Consider the following 16,176-nt stretch of genomic DNA (forward strand, 5'->3'; position numbering starts at 1 on the left):
ACATATAAAAGCACACTTAAAACATATCAAAAACTTGCTAAAAGATTTAATGCACAAATGGTCTATCTACTAAAAATGGTTTCAAAGATAACTTATCATTAAGGCCATGTCCCTTATCTGCAGCTAGCTTAATTATCCACCTAGCTTCTGTTCTCTCTGTCTTATTCCTAATATTACCTAATCTTTCTGTCTCTAGTAACTGTCCTATAACCATGAATCTAAATGCATGTGTGATATCATTCTGCAGAGTATGCTTAGCAAGAGCATTCCTTCATTCTCTCTATGAATAGCATAGAGATGCTCCCTAATTCTTTCCCTCAATGTCCTGTTGGTCTTACCTACATAAAAACATTGACATTTTTTGCAGGTAGCTAAGTAAATCACATTCCTTGATTTGCAATCTGCATACTCATTAAACTCATATTTGACCCTGGTATCAGGATGTACAAAGACATTAGAATTCATTACATAGTCACATTGATTGCAAGTACGACAGGCATAGGTACCCTTTCTCTGTGAAGTAACCCTATTGACAGGTATTTTTTCATAACATAGCATCCTTTTCAGTGATTTAGTATTTTTATAACTAAAGGCCGGTCTCTCACCTACTATATCTTTAATACTATCATCTAACTGCAAGATGTTCCAGTGCCTCAATAATATTTACAATGGAGGTATTATTATTAGTAAAGGGAATAACTACCCTTCTCCTATTTCCTTTCTTCACTACAGGCTGCTTGTTAACATTGGCATCATGCTTGATATACGGCAATCCTAACTGCTCATGTCCTATGTCTTCCTTCAAAAGAAAATCATGAGTTCGATAGCCTCTATCTACAAAATCACGTTCTACAGTTACAACTGCTTCCGAAAAAGCATGATCATCACTGGTTATGTGTGAATATCATTTCAACTGATTCTTGACAATATTCTTATGCACATGCGATGGGTGCATACTGCTTCTATGCAAGATGGCATTCCTCCTACATGGCTTCTTGAATACTCTAGTCTCAAAAACACCATTATTTTTCTCCAACGTAACATCTAGAAAATCTATTTTCACCTGTGAAACTGTGCTTGTTAGAGTAAGGAAGGTGGTAGTACCATTAATATAAGAAACAAAATCTTCTAAGCTTTCCAGATCACCTCCCCAAAGCAGAAAAACGTCATCAACAAAACGTTTGTAACATTTAATGTACTTAGAGAAATTCAGTTGTTCCCACACATAGACGCTTTCCCAATAAGCTAACAGTAGATTGGCATAAGAGTTGGCACATGAAGTGCCCATAGCTACACCTTTAATCTGAAGATAATAGTCACTTCCAAAGGTAAAAACATTATAATTAAGAACTAACTCTAATAACATCGTAATTCTAATAACTTGATTGTTACTCAGCCCTTTATTAATTAAATATAGTCTTAAATATTCAAGACCTATCTCGTTGGGAATGCAGGTAAATAGAGACACTACATCCTTTGAAAGTGACTATTATCTTCAGATTAAAGGTGTAGCTATGGGCACTTCATGTGCCAACTCTTATGCCAATCTAGTGTTAGCTTATTGGGAAAGCGTCTATGTGTGGGAACAACTGAATTTCTCTAAGTACATTAAATGTTACAAACGTTTTGTTGATGACGTTTTTCTGCTTTGGGGAGGTGATCTGGAAAGCTTAGAAGATTTTGTTTCTTATATTAATGGAACTACCACCTTCCTTACTCTAACAAGCACAGTTTCACAGGTGAAAATAGATTTTCTAGATGTTACGTTGGAGAAAAATAATGGTGTTTTGAGACTAGAGTATTCAAGAAGCCATGTAGGAGGAATGCCATCTTGCATAGAAGCAGTATGCACCCACCGCATGTGCATAAGAATATTGTCAAGAATCAGTTGAAACGATATTCACACATAACCAGTGATGATCATGTTTCGAAGCAGTTGTAACTGTAGAACGTGATTTTGTAGATAGAGGCTATCAACTCATGATTTTCTTTTGAAGGAAGACATAGACGTGAGCAGTTAGGATTGCCGATATCAAGCATGATGCCAATGTTAACAAGCAGCCTGTAGTGAAGAAAGGAAATAGGAGAAGGGTAGTTATTCCCTTTACTAATAATAATACCTCCATTGTAAATATTATTAAGAGGCATTGGAACATCTTGCAGTTAGATGATAGTATTAAAGATATAGTAGGTGAGAGACCGGCCTTTAGTTATAAAAATACTAAATCACTGAAAAGGATGCTATGTTATGAAAAATACCTGTCAATAGGGTTACTTCACAGAGAAGGGGTACCTATGCCTGTCGTACTTGCAATCAATGTGACTATGTAATGAATTCTAATGTCTTTGTGCATCCTGATACCAGGGTCAAATATGAGTTTAATGAGTATGCAGATTGCAAATCAAGGAATGTGATTTACTTAGCTACCTGCAAAAATGTCAATGTTTTTATGTAGGTAAGACCAACAGGACATTGAGGGAAAGAATTAGGGAGCATCTCTATGCTATTCATAGAGAGAATGAAGGGAATGCTCTTGCTAAGCATACTCTGCAGAATGATATCACACATGCATTTAGATTCATGGTTATAGGACAGTTACTAGAGACAGAAAGATTAGGTAATATTAGGAATAAGACAGAGAGAACAGAAGCTAGGTGGATAATTAAGCTAGCTGCAGATAAGGGGCATGGCCTTAATGATAAGTTATCTTTGAAACCATTTTTAGTAGATAGACCATTTGTGCATTAAATCTTTTAGCAAGTTTTTGATATGTTTTAAGTTTGCTTTTATATGTATTCTCATATGTATCTTATAAGTATTTTATAAGTATCCCTATGGGTATATTTACATATTTTTTAAAAAATATATATATCTTAAGAAATATATATATTTTTATAAGTATTTTATGGATATCCTTATGAGTATTATAAGTATATATTTTTTATACATATATATATTTGTATTTACATCCCTAATGCGTATTAAAGTAGTTTTATAAGTTATTTATATATATTTACTGTGAGTTTATACCTTTGTGTATATATATATATATATATATATATATATATATATATATATATATATGTATTTCTCTGCACCTTTAAAAGTGGATGAGGTGATTTAATGTGATTTTACATGTGATACTGATGAAGTGTGCCATTGGTGCTTTATGAGTATTTAAATGTGATGTGTTTCCTGCACTATGTTAAAGTCTGATGAAGCGTTCTTTGTAAAGTGAAAGCGCTTACTTCTATGGAATAAAAGGATATAATTTACTTCTTTCACCTGGTTTGCTTCGATTGTTGTGGCGTATCTACCTCTTCTACTTTTGGACTTTTTCTGTTTTTTGAGGTGATACCTTACCCTGTTTTTGATCTGTTTTTTGGATGTTGGCACATTGTAATTAAGGCCCAACTTGGTGCACAGGGACAGCTATACATTAACAAAAAATGCTTCCACTCCATTAACAGCCATGTGGTCTGTAACACCTGAAGAGTTATTTATAGGTGTAAAAATGCCAGCCTGACAACTGCCCATGATTCTGTCTTCTAGAACATGTCCAAACCACACCAAATATTCATGCAAGGGGATTTCCCACAGGGTCATCTGGTTAGTAGGTTCACACACAGGCTATCTTGACTGGATAGCATGTGAGCAGAGAGCAGGCCACATATAATTTGTTGTTTATTGTGTATTTTATCTGATGCCCGCTATGCATCAAGCTCTGGTTGATGACCCCAGTTCACAAACCTCTAACCATGCAAGAAATGGCCATTAATATAGTATGTATCAAAATGCAGAACATAGTGTTTTCTCTACTCAAGTGACATTTCTGCTGCCTAAATCCATCAGGAGGGTAACGCTCTAAAATCTGCAGCAAGACACATATTCTGTATACAGTGTTACAGAACATTGCTTTGCATAAACAATTACAGCAGCAGAAGAACATCTTAGAAACCCCTTCAGTTCTATTAGTACAATCAGCAAAAGGGCAGAGTGGAGAATCAGATGAGATGCACACTGCAACAATTTCATATGCAAGCAATAGTATAGAGTAATAATTTGTAGCATTGGCAAATGGGTGGCATAAGGTCCATGACTATGGGCTGTGACATGGATAACACAGAATAAAATGATGCATGACTTATCACACTCAGGCTATACAAAGCAGTGCATGAACTGTTTTAGACTGTGTATTAGACATCACTATACCAACACGTTATGGGGTTGGCAGAGCACAGTCATCATTACTTGCAGAGGTGAGTGATAGTACAGGGCACAGTGTCAGGTGAATGCAACAGTATAAGATGGGTAAGGACATGGGATGTGAACAGGATAGCTATGCAGTATGTGGGATTGTGGGAAGTCACATGCCACATCCTCAAGTGGTGGGGTCAAGCTTATCTGACATGACCATTATCAATGGTCACTGGCTAGATTACCATATCAATTTGTGATGCATCAATACCGATAGATTCTTTGCCCATGAGTGGGAGTTGCAGGTAGAAGTAAAGAAATGGATGCTTGAGCCTGATTAGGCATTCCAAGTGCTAAGCTAGAGGACTATCACTGGCTATGACTGGGTGTGGCAAGCTTTGTTCCCACAAATAACAATGATACCATCTTTTGATGGTTAGTGCTGTTTGACTTAGGATAGTCTGTGTCTCACCGCCTGCAGCTTTACCCACCCCTGGGAATGGGAAGATGACTTCTACAGGAAAAGTAGAAGGTATTTGCAGTGTCATGATGGAGGGAACATATGCCATCAAGGACATCAGAAGTGTTGACTTCTCTTTGCACAAATACTCTTTTTCACAGTGCATATGCTGCACATCATCCTGTAAACCACAGAGCAACAAAAGTAATAATTGTTCACTTGTTCAATGGGACCTGGAAGGTTCACAAGTGCCCTCTGTGGCCACTCCTCAGGTGGAATGAAGGCTATTCTTCATAGCATGCTCCAGCATCTGTCCTAATGAACCAGTGCCATTTGGAGAGACTAGTAGTGGCTGAGGTGCAGTGGCATGCCTTGTGTAGTCACATGGCTAACACGCTGCTCCCATCTGGCTACCAGAGGAGCAATTGGTTGATAGTATTGCCCTCCAGGTGTTTGATGACTAGGTTTGTTGCCTAACCATGCCAAGATTCTACCCTTTCTCTGTTTTTGTGTTCATGAGTCCTTCCCTATATCATACTTTTTCCAACTTTCCCTTTCAGCATATGTCCACCTTCTATTTCTTTGGATTCATCTACTTTCCTTCCACCCTTTTTTGTGTCTATCACCTCTGCTTGTCTGAGATTATATTGTATGTCTGTCTGTCCCTCCTACCTACCTTTCGCTCAGTCTGTCATCCAGAGTCTTACCTCACTTTCTTTCCATCTACCTTTCTGCTACATATATATATATATATATATATATATATATATATATATATATATACGGGTCTACTTGATATGGTCAACATTTCACAATGTCGAAATTCATATCGCCGAGACCATATGATCAACATTTGAAATGTCGACCATACAAGTAGAACACAAAAAACAAAACCAAACTTAACTTAATGCTGCAAGGGTCCTCCCACAACCCCAGAACTTAAATATACCAACTCCAAGATCGCACTACAGTGCAGAGGTGGAAATTTTTCTATTCCGCACTGTAGGGAGATGCTGATTCCCCATGGTCGACATTTCAAATGTCGATCATATGGTCTCAGCCATATGAATGTCGACATTGTGAAATGTCAACCATTTGAATGGGACCTATATATATATATATATATATATATATATATATATATATATATATATATATATATATATATGTGTGTGTATATATATATATATATATATATATATATATATATATATATATATACACATATATATATATATATATATATATATATATATTTTTTTTTTTCCCTCAAATAGAGTTATGGTTCCATTCTCCCACCTTCCATACCTTATAGCTATCCTTCTGTATGCCCTTCTGTTTGCTAATCTCCCCTTTAGAATTTCCTATCTACCCCATTTCTTCCCCATTGACATGATGAACAGGATTTGCATTTTGCTGAGCACAAACACAGTGATATGTCTGATGGCCTATGCTGTGCTTCTTCTGCCAGAAGTGTGAGCTGCATCTGTTCAATGCTATATTACATGCATCAGCTCACCATGATGTGAAAGTGCTACATTGCCATCCTCGTGGTATTCATCATAGCTGTATCATTCTCTACTGTAGCACTATTCCAGTCGATGGGCAGCCTAGAGATGTTTTTCCTATTAGTCCTACACATATGATTAGCTATGTCACTATTCCCATATGTATCCCCTCAGAAATAAGCAATGTGCAGGGGCACACTGATTGTCTATGAATCCCAGCAATTAATTGTATTGTAATATTTAAGTATATATATATATATATATATATATATATATATATATATATATATACATGGATCTAGGACTATTCACTGAAAGCACATTTCACTGAAACACATTTGACTGTGCACAATTTACTGAAAGCTCAATTCACTGAAACACATTTCACTGAAAGTTATATATGGCCTTTTTCCCACTGTTGTGTGACCCTGGAGTTAGTATATATAGTAAGGGTGGGTGTGGGGGGCATAGCCCCCCACCTATTTTAAATATTTTGAACTATACACATGGATACTTGCAATTCCAATAAATTAGTCTTTTCTGAACTTAATATTTATGCAAAATATGTGGGGGCTATGCCCCCCACACCCCCTTACTATATATACTAACTCCATGGACGCACAACAGTTTGGGAAAGGCCATATATAACTTTCAGTGAGCTTTCAGTGATTTGTGCACAGTCATTTGACTTTCAGTGAAATGTGCTTTCAGTGACTAGTCCTAGAGCCATATATATATATATATATATATATATATAGATAGATATATATATATATATATATATATATAGATAGATATATATTAATGGAGAAAGAAGCAAAATAATGCAGTCAAAATTTATTATAAAGCTTGAAACCCTTTATGGTTAATTCAGGTAAATCACATATATAGTCCACACATATGGATTTGGAAAATGAACATTTTTCTTTATGCAGATGATGTTAACCTTAACCACTGGAGATGTGCAAGCATCCATGAGTGCATCCTCTCAGTTATGCAACATGGTTAATGATATGTTTAGTTACAGCAACAATCAAAGTCCAAATTATTGATTGTAAGACTAAAACATGACTATTTCTTAGATGATAACATTAAGACACTAATCACATTGGATTACATTTTAAGAAGGTACTATCCTTATCATGAAAGTAGGCAACTGACCATTTGGAAAGTTAAAGAAATATTACATTATAATAAGGAAAAGTTACAGGAGTAAGCAATAGTGCCATTATCTTTAACTGACAGAATTAATTTTAGTCAAATTTTGGCTTTGCTTAAGTGTATATTCTGTGTTTATTAATGAAATTGTCTCCCCTCAAGTTTTTGAAATAATTAATAGACATTTCTTTGTATTTGGGGGTTCGCCTCAATGACCTTTGCCACAGTTTATTAAACAGGAGCTATAGTATGGTCCTAGAATATGTCAAGAGGGCTGTGCTGTGATGCACTTATTAATTGATATAAATATGTTCAAGTGAGTGTGTGCTTGTTTGTTTGTGCATGTGTCTGAGTATATATATACAGAGAGCATGCAAGAGAGAGACCCTTACAGTCCCTACTTTGTCACTCTTCATATTCCTCATACCTTTCTGCTTGTCCAACATCTCATTTATTATATTCCACAGATTTTCCTCCTTATCTTCTCTACTGTAAAATATGCCTTAACTCTCAGGCACTTGTCCCATTCCCTTGACCAATGCAAACCTACTGGATTTTGAACTCCTTTCCCCATCTCTTTTTCTAAGGACTGATTCTTTCCTGAACTCTTTAAAGATCTTCAACACTTGAGACAGCATCTTTCTACATTTTCCAATGTTAACATGCAAACATCAATGAACATATTTATAGTACCACTTTCCCCCTTAGCTCTCCAGCTTTCTATCAATCTATTTATCTTCTGAGCTAATGTTTCTATAAGCAGAATAAATGTCACTGGAGGTAAAAGACAGCTGTTTATTGTTCTTCTCCATAAGCTCGCCTTGTGCAATTCATTCTGTTATCTCTGACTTTTGCATTTGGCTCCTTATGTAGATATCTGATGTTCTGCACAGCCCTCCCTATCTCAAAAACATGCTGTAGACAATAAATTATAAGATCCATAAGCACAACTCCAGTTTTTTTATGTCTTTCATCAAATACCTTCTGGGATCTGTAGATAATCTGATTTTCATGAAACCCACCTGATAGTCCCCCACCAGATTTGGTAAGACAGCATCTACTCTAGCCATGTAAATTCTTGGCATTTATTTGCCATCACTATTGCATAAGAATATTGGCCTGTTCTTCTCCTCTTACATAACATTACCATCTACACCTGACATTTGGATTCTGGCATCACCCCCCTTCCTCTATCCTGCTATACAGATTTGTCATACATTCACTTACCTGTATTCCTACTAGTTTATAGTATTCAACTAGGAAATCATCTGGACAACCCACTTTCCATTTTTTCATGTGCCTTATTCCCACCATAGTATCTATAAAATAAACTGTTTTATGCAACCTTTTGCTACATTCCTCCAGCATCTCTCATCTTTCCCATCCTCAGACATTATCCCTATAACTCTCACCTTGTTATAAAGCTTTTCTTGGAACTTTATGAACTCCTCCCTTATCTCCTCTTCTGTGTTACCTCTTGCCTTCCTTTGTGTCCATTCCAGCCACCCATACCTTCATATCCATGCCCCTAAGGTTTTATACTAATAACTTCAAATCAATGTCACCCTTGTTATTCCATGTAACTATTCCCCTCCAGTTCTCCTGATATCAGCTCCTCTTCTAACTCCTCCAGATCCTCTATCATCTCTCATATCCTTTTGACTTTGACCTCCATTTGCTCCTTCCTTAATTCTTCCTCCTCATTGATCTTATCTACTCTTGAGTCAGTTCTATTTCTAACTCCCTTATCCTTTTCTACACCCACTTATTTTGCCATCATCTATACCCCAGCACATTCACCTATCAAGCTGCCTCAGTGTCATTCCATTTCCTTATTTTTGTCTCTCCACCTTCTTGCTTATTCCATTGGATCATCTCATTAGTCATTTTCTGTGGCCATTCTGTCTGATGTAGACCTCTCCACTTATTCAGGGCCTATCTCCACCACTCTAGTCTCTCTCTCAACCCCTTCCACATGATAGTCACTAAGGAATGGTCTTTCAACCCTCTTTTGCATATGCATCCACTTTGTATAAGATGTAATCTGAAAACATCCATTGCTCCATTATAATTTGTTTATGTGCTTTCCATCCTATCTACTAAATTCAGATTTCCTTGCATCTTTCGCTTCTCTCTCTATGTGTATAATACTCCTACCCATTTATAAATTTTCTTAATTGCTCCTGATATTTCACATTGACCTACACCTTCCTATACAACAAGTCCAACCTTCACTGAAGCACTACGTTATAATAACCTGCCCCACCACCATATCTAACTCCTTTCTTTTTTACCTTTTGTATCACCTCTACATATGCCCTCATTGGTTCTTTCTCATCTCTGGGCCATAATATGAGTCCATCCCTAAGCCCCTATCTTCAAATGTACCTCTGCATACCAGCAACCTATAATTTTTACCCAACATGCTTTCTGCCCACCAGCATCTATCCCAAATCTTCCCCCATGACACAGTCTATCCCACCCACTGACATTCCTTCTGTGACATCCTTTTTTCCTCACTTACACACTCTATGTTCCTATAAAGAAGCAATATCCAGTAATTTACTCTGAATTCTACTGAAACCACTTTCCCTTCTTATTGAAGTATTGACCCCCACATTCAACTCCTGACCCACCACCCTTTCTGTATAGGAGCTGGATACCAAAGGCCTATGAGCACACCACATGAATACATTGGTGCCCCCAGTAAACCTGGACAAGACAGATCAGAGTCAATGTCTGTCATCCACCTATATAGCCACTTGAGAGTTGCTATTCAGACATTTTCTTATCCATTCCTCTGACATCAATCAATCATTGTCATGCTATCTCCCTATCCCTGTCACCCCTAGCCTGTACACCCACTGGAAGTCATTGTTGTACCTTTCCACACTCTTTAATTTGCCTGTATAGTTATATTACTGTGGAATGGATTGAGTCTGCTTTGAAAAAAATGCCTTACGTGGTATACAACTTTGCTATGTTGCAATCAGTAACCTATATAGTACTTATGTCCAAATGATTCATAATAAGGACTCTGATATAGGGAAATATTGCCAGTTCATCTGTCTGGAATTTTGTAAATAATTCTATGTCATTTTGAATATCGATATGATTTATACAGAACTGTATGATATGTACTGAGCTAAAGTGTGACCGCAGCATGCCCTGCTGAATTAGAACAGAAATGCATATAAACTATATACCTGTGGAAATGTATGTTCTAACAGTAGAAACTAGAACATAAAAGGGTTAACTTGCAAAACATCAAGAAAATTGTTTAAAATTAAATTGCTTTACGATTGTGCTATAAAAGTTCTCTATCATTTTCAGTGTACCAGAACCAATGTCTAGAGCTAGAAGTTTTTGTATTGTCTTGAAAGAGAAGTCATAACTAGGTTTAAAATTTAAAAGTGTTATATTGTTTTATGACTTCCATGATCTTCAATCATCTGAAAGATGTGTATTTTTCACACAGAGATGCTAAATTCTGTTTTAGCCTGGGAACATAAGTCAGGAGACCAAAAGTGATGCCATCCATGTTAATCTAGCAGTAATATTTGATATTAATTTAAGAACTCTCTCAGAGAGAGACTGTGCATTTTGTATGTTGTCATGGACCTAGCAAGAACATCCACTCATTACCATCTGTACTTGCCTTGCTGTAAGTAAGATTTAGGGCATAGTATCTCTTTTAGATATAGATAGGAATATAGTAAAGATTAGTTTAGATGTTTTCTGTATTTATTTGAGACTGTCCTGCAATGTTGTTTTAAAATATTTCCTGTGATTTTGAACTCTGAAGTTACTGTGTTGATTTACTGAGTATTGTCTTGTTCTTTTATTATTTATTATTACACATATTTAAACCTATCTTTGTGGCTGATATTTGTGAGACATATTTAAGCTCTTAGAATACTTGCATATGTATTTGGTGACACTGTCCAGGCCACTCCTAAATAGCCTTGCAAGTCTTAATCAGACTACCATTTGAATTAATAGCAACATTACACAGTAGGATTGGACACCATTTGTAAGGGCCTTAAAAGTAGCTGATAAGGGGTTCTGGTGGCAGTGATAACTACCTTATAGTCTGGGTAGAAGGGGGCATAGCTAGTAAACCTGTGCCAGCCTTTCCCAGGGGTGTGTGTGTGTGTGTGTGTGTGTGTGTGTGTGTGTGTGTGTGTGTGTGTGTGTGTGTGTGTGTGTGTGTAAAACAAATCTCCAAGAGTGCATGTGTCAGCTACTTGGGCAGGGACACAAAGCACTGGTTGGACAGAGAGAGTTTTGGAGGACTTGGCTTGGAACCCTGGATAAGGACTCAACTCTATAGCTGTGCCATTGGGGAGTCTTATTGGGAATCTGGAGAAAGATGGAGAAACCAGCCTCAGACTGTGGTCTCTGTGTGCTCTTAAGGGAAATTGCACTTTACTGTGTGTGTACATGTCGTCCTCCCATTGTGTACGTCCCTTTTTGTTGCCAGTGTTAAGGATTGAGGCTCCTTGATTACTGGGCCAGTGCTGGGGCATCACAAGGACATTCCCCTTTATTACACATATAATTAAATGGGCCATACATTCACACACTAACCTACTAGAGTTATTTAAAAATGTATACAGAACAAAACAGCCCCTCTTTTTTTCTTTTTTTTACCCCTTTTCCTTGGTTTACTTGGTTCACCTATATAGCTCATTCAACTGTACAATTTATTTTTAACATATGTTAGTAAAATACATAATACATTTAATACACATATTGATTGCCATATTAGTGTTATTTGCATATAGGGTTTTCATTAGATTTATATCTATCCAAAGCTAAAAGTCCATCTATGTATCAAAAGAATTATGTACAACATGTAATGTTCCCTCTATGAGAAATTCCACCTTAGCATCTGAATCACAACCAAAAAACTTAACGATCTGAATTTCTCATAGCATCCATTTATTGTTTTCCTACTCTCTTCACACTATTACTTTCTTATAGATTGTTTACATACAAGAGAGATGTATCAGTCCATACTATTGCCCATAACATATGTCTATAAGGGGACAATACAGTAGCTGCAAAAAATAAATGCCCGAACATTTCCTTGCTCTGTCCTTTTCTGGATTATTCGTCCCCAGAATTTCAAAAATACCATTGGAATGTAAGGCTAGGCTTCTCAAGATCTTTAAAAATCAATGGCCAAGTAAATTCCTATGATCCTATGATCTTTTTTTAATCTCTCCAAATCTTTTGAGTTTCTAATACCATGATGGGAATGAACCCATTCCTAAGTCAAAGTACGATTAAAGTTCATGAAATTAGTATTGCTTAAGTCTTTGATGTCAGGCAGAATTGCTCTTTGCAGCACCTACAATGTGCCCAGTAATTACTCCTTCTGCAATTTGTACAGAGTTACATGTATTGGTAACATATCTAAATATGATTGTAGATTCTTTTTTATAAAACCCATTGTTCCTACTACTGTTGGGACTGTCTGGGTATCTTTCTTCCACATTGCTCTCATTTCTGCATGCAGATCACTAAAGCCAATAACTCTGCCGGTGAAGCACTATTCTCTTGCGCCATAGCCAAATTATGGAACTCACTCCCACCCACAATTACCTCCGTACCATCATGCATCAACTTCAAAACTTTATTAAAAGCACACCTAAAAACATGCTGGCTATGCCCTTGCAACTCCCACTCTAATATCATCCACCCCATCCAACTACTACCTTTCTTTCACCTCCACTAACTACCTTGATGATAGCAAGCTCAGATGCTCATTAAGCCTAGTACTTATTATACAGCAGGAACTTCTCATTGTTACATTTGTTAATGCCTGTTATGTACTTCACAGATAAAGATTCTAGTTGTCTACTGATGTACTATGTTCTTCATCTGTAAATATGTTGTAAGTAATTTCTATGTTAAATTGTTAATCGCTATGTAATCCAATGTAACTACTGTCTGTTTATTTTACTGTGGAGCTTTTCTCCCCGGGCCTCCGCTGAAAATGGACCCACGTCCAGGCGGACACTCCCGGTCAACAAATTTAAATAAATAAATAAAAATAAATAAAATCCTGATATTTTATGACTTTATGTCTCTCTGTATGCAAGACACTGTAGAAACTGGGTGTGGCGATTTTAATGATCAATGCTACTTTTGTCTTCTTTTCAAGGACCACTATATCTGGTTTTCTAACATCTGTCTTTTGAACTGTTGGTAATGCATGATCCCATGTGATGTAAACTTTATCATTTTCTATGATGCTTTGTGGATTATGTTTCCAGTGTTTTTCAGCCACTTCAATACCATAATGTTTGCACAATCTCCAGTGCAACAATCTTGCCACATTATTATGCCTTTCAGTATACAGTCCCTCTGCCATTAGTGTGTCACAGCCAGCATCAAGATGTGCAACTGTTTCCAATTCAATTTTACAAAACCTATATTTGTCTGTTTCTCCCACACATTCAATGGACTTTGTAAACCAATGTGTGCACAGCCCACTATCTTGGCCCACCAATATTAACCTTTCATCTCTTGGTTTGAATTTGCCTCTCCTTAACCATTCCTGCATTCATTCCTGTTCAAGATGAGATTCTTCCAGAAGTTTTCTATACTTGCAACTATATTTATGCACTTACATTTCTTGCCTTCTCATCTGGTCCTTCACTTTATATTTTTTTCTTTTCTTTTTTGGCATATTCAGTTGCTGCCTGATTTTTATCTACTTCTGGTTGATTTCCATTCCTGCTAGATGCTGATATGCTTCTGCTAGATTAAGCAGAGAAGGGATCTTAGATTTATTTTCTTCATGTTTCAAAACTTTCATTATGTTTGGGCCATGTAAGGTCAGCAGACATGTGGAGTCTCATGAATGCAGATCTATACATGTAATCAGTTTCAAGGAGGCCCATGACTCCTTTGGAATGGGAAATATATAATCTTGGTATGCACTGTTTTTTATAAATCATTTGGTGAGCATGAAGCATCCTTCTTGTTTTCCTATCTAATCTATCCAACATGTTTTGGGGCCAGTCAATCACTCCAAAACTGTAAGTTAGGACAGGAAGAGAAAATTGGTTTATAGCTTGGATTTTGTTCCTAGATGTCAATGCTGTTTTCAGGATTAATTTAAGTCTTCTAAAGTATTCCTTACTAAGTTTTATTTGCATTTGTTCAAGCTTTATTGTTGATCCTTCATCAATTCCCAAATATTTATACACTCCCTCTTGCTCAAGTTCTTTTATATCACATTCTTGTCCCAAACTGATGTTGTCCTTGTGTTGCAGTTTTCCTGCTTTAAAGGTTGCTTTTGCACATTTATCAAGAGCAACTTACATTCTTATATCATCTGAAAAAGTTTCGACAACCGGCAGTTGTACTTTTATTTCCTCATCTAACGAGATATACAATTTGAAATCATTAATAAAGAGAACACGACAAGTCTTTACAATTTGTTGTTTTCTAGGAGCTAAATTATAACCATGGCCTAAGCTGTTTAGTAGACAGCAGAATGGGTTAAGGGTAAGGCAGAATAGCAGTGGTGACAGAGAATCAACCTGGAATATCCCCATTTTAATTTTTATCCTTGGGATAATAATTTGTCCTTTATCGTAGCTTATTTGCAAAGTGGTCTGCCACTGTTTCATGGTCACTGTAATGTAGCCGATCAGTGTAGTGTGTATTTTAAACATTTTTAAGCACTGTTTTATCCATGAATGTGGGATACTATCAAATGCTTTTTTGTAGTCAGTCCATACCATACTTAGATTCTTCTCCTTTTTACAGTTCTTCACTATGACTTTATTTAACAACAAATGATCCTTTTTTCCATATGTCTTTCTTTTATTGCCCTTTTGTTCTACTGCCATGATTGATGTTTCTTCTAAATGACTATAAACTCTGTTGGCGTCAGTTCCCATGTATAGTTTATATATCGTCAGAAGGCAAGTTATTGGTCTATAATTTTTAGAAATCACAAAGCAGGCTGGTGTTACAAGAAACAAGGATAAAATTTATTCTTAAGCGCTTTCGTCACAGATTACAGTTGACTTCTTCAGAAAAAACAGAGTGCCTCCACCCCACTCCTTAAATACTCATTACAAATACATTACAAATCAATTTGTAAAAAACACCATAGGCATTTAAAGGTACAGACTCCCTGTTTGCTCCACAATTATACATGCAAGATAAAAACAAACTAACTATAAAACATGATTCAACATGTACTTTAAACTTAGTATTTTGACAAAAAAATCATAAAGTGAACAATTGAATAAAAAATCATCAATTAGATGAAAAAATCAACAATTAGATAAAAACCTTTAAGATTTTACCTCAAAAAGCTGGTTATTGAAACCATTTCATTCAACCCTGGAAAAATATTGGCGTTGACCCTTAATTGCCATAACAGTTCTTTGTATTCAAGCCAGTAATCCATAGGACCTCCTCTCTCATCCATAGTCAGCTGTTCAAGAACTGTGAATTTAAAATTGTGGCCTGGGTGGGTATTGACGTGCTTGGCCAGTGAATTTTTTAGGTTCATTTTCCTAATGTCATATAAATGCTGGTAAATACGTGTACGAAAGGCATTTTTTGTCTTGCCTATATAAAAACAGGCACACTTCTGACAAATACCAGCATATATGACATTCTTACTGCTACAGTTCTACTTATACTGAAATTTCACCCATCCATATCCGTTAAGAAAAACACTGTCACCTTCCAAAATATACTTGCAGTGAGTACACTGCTTGCATTTGGACATTCTCCCTAATGCTCCAGCCGTATTGACACCTTTCCTCCTCTCTAAGATATTTTTAACAGGAAGTGAAACAGATTAGCAAGGAGGA

The sequence above is a fragment of the Protopterus annectens genome, chromosome 10.part0 (assembly GCF_019279795.1).
Source record: "Protopterus annectens isolate FY-2018-M chromosome 10.part0, PAN1.0, whole genome shotgun sequence".
Taxonomy (NCBI): domain Eukaryota; kingdom Metazoa; phylum Chordata; order Ceratodontiformes; family Protopteridae; genus Protopterus; species Protopterus annectens.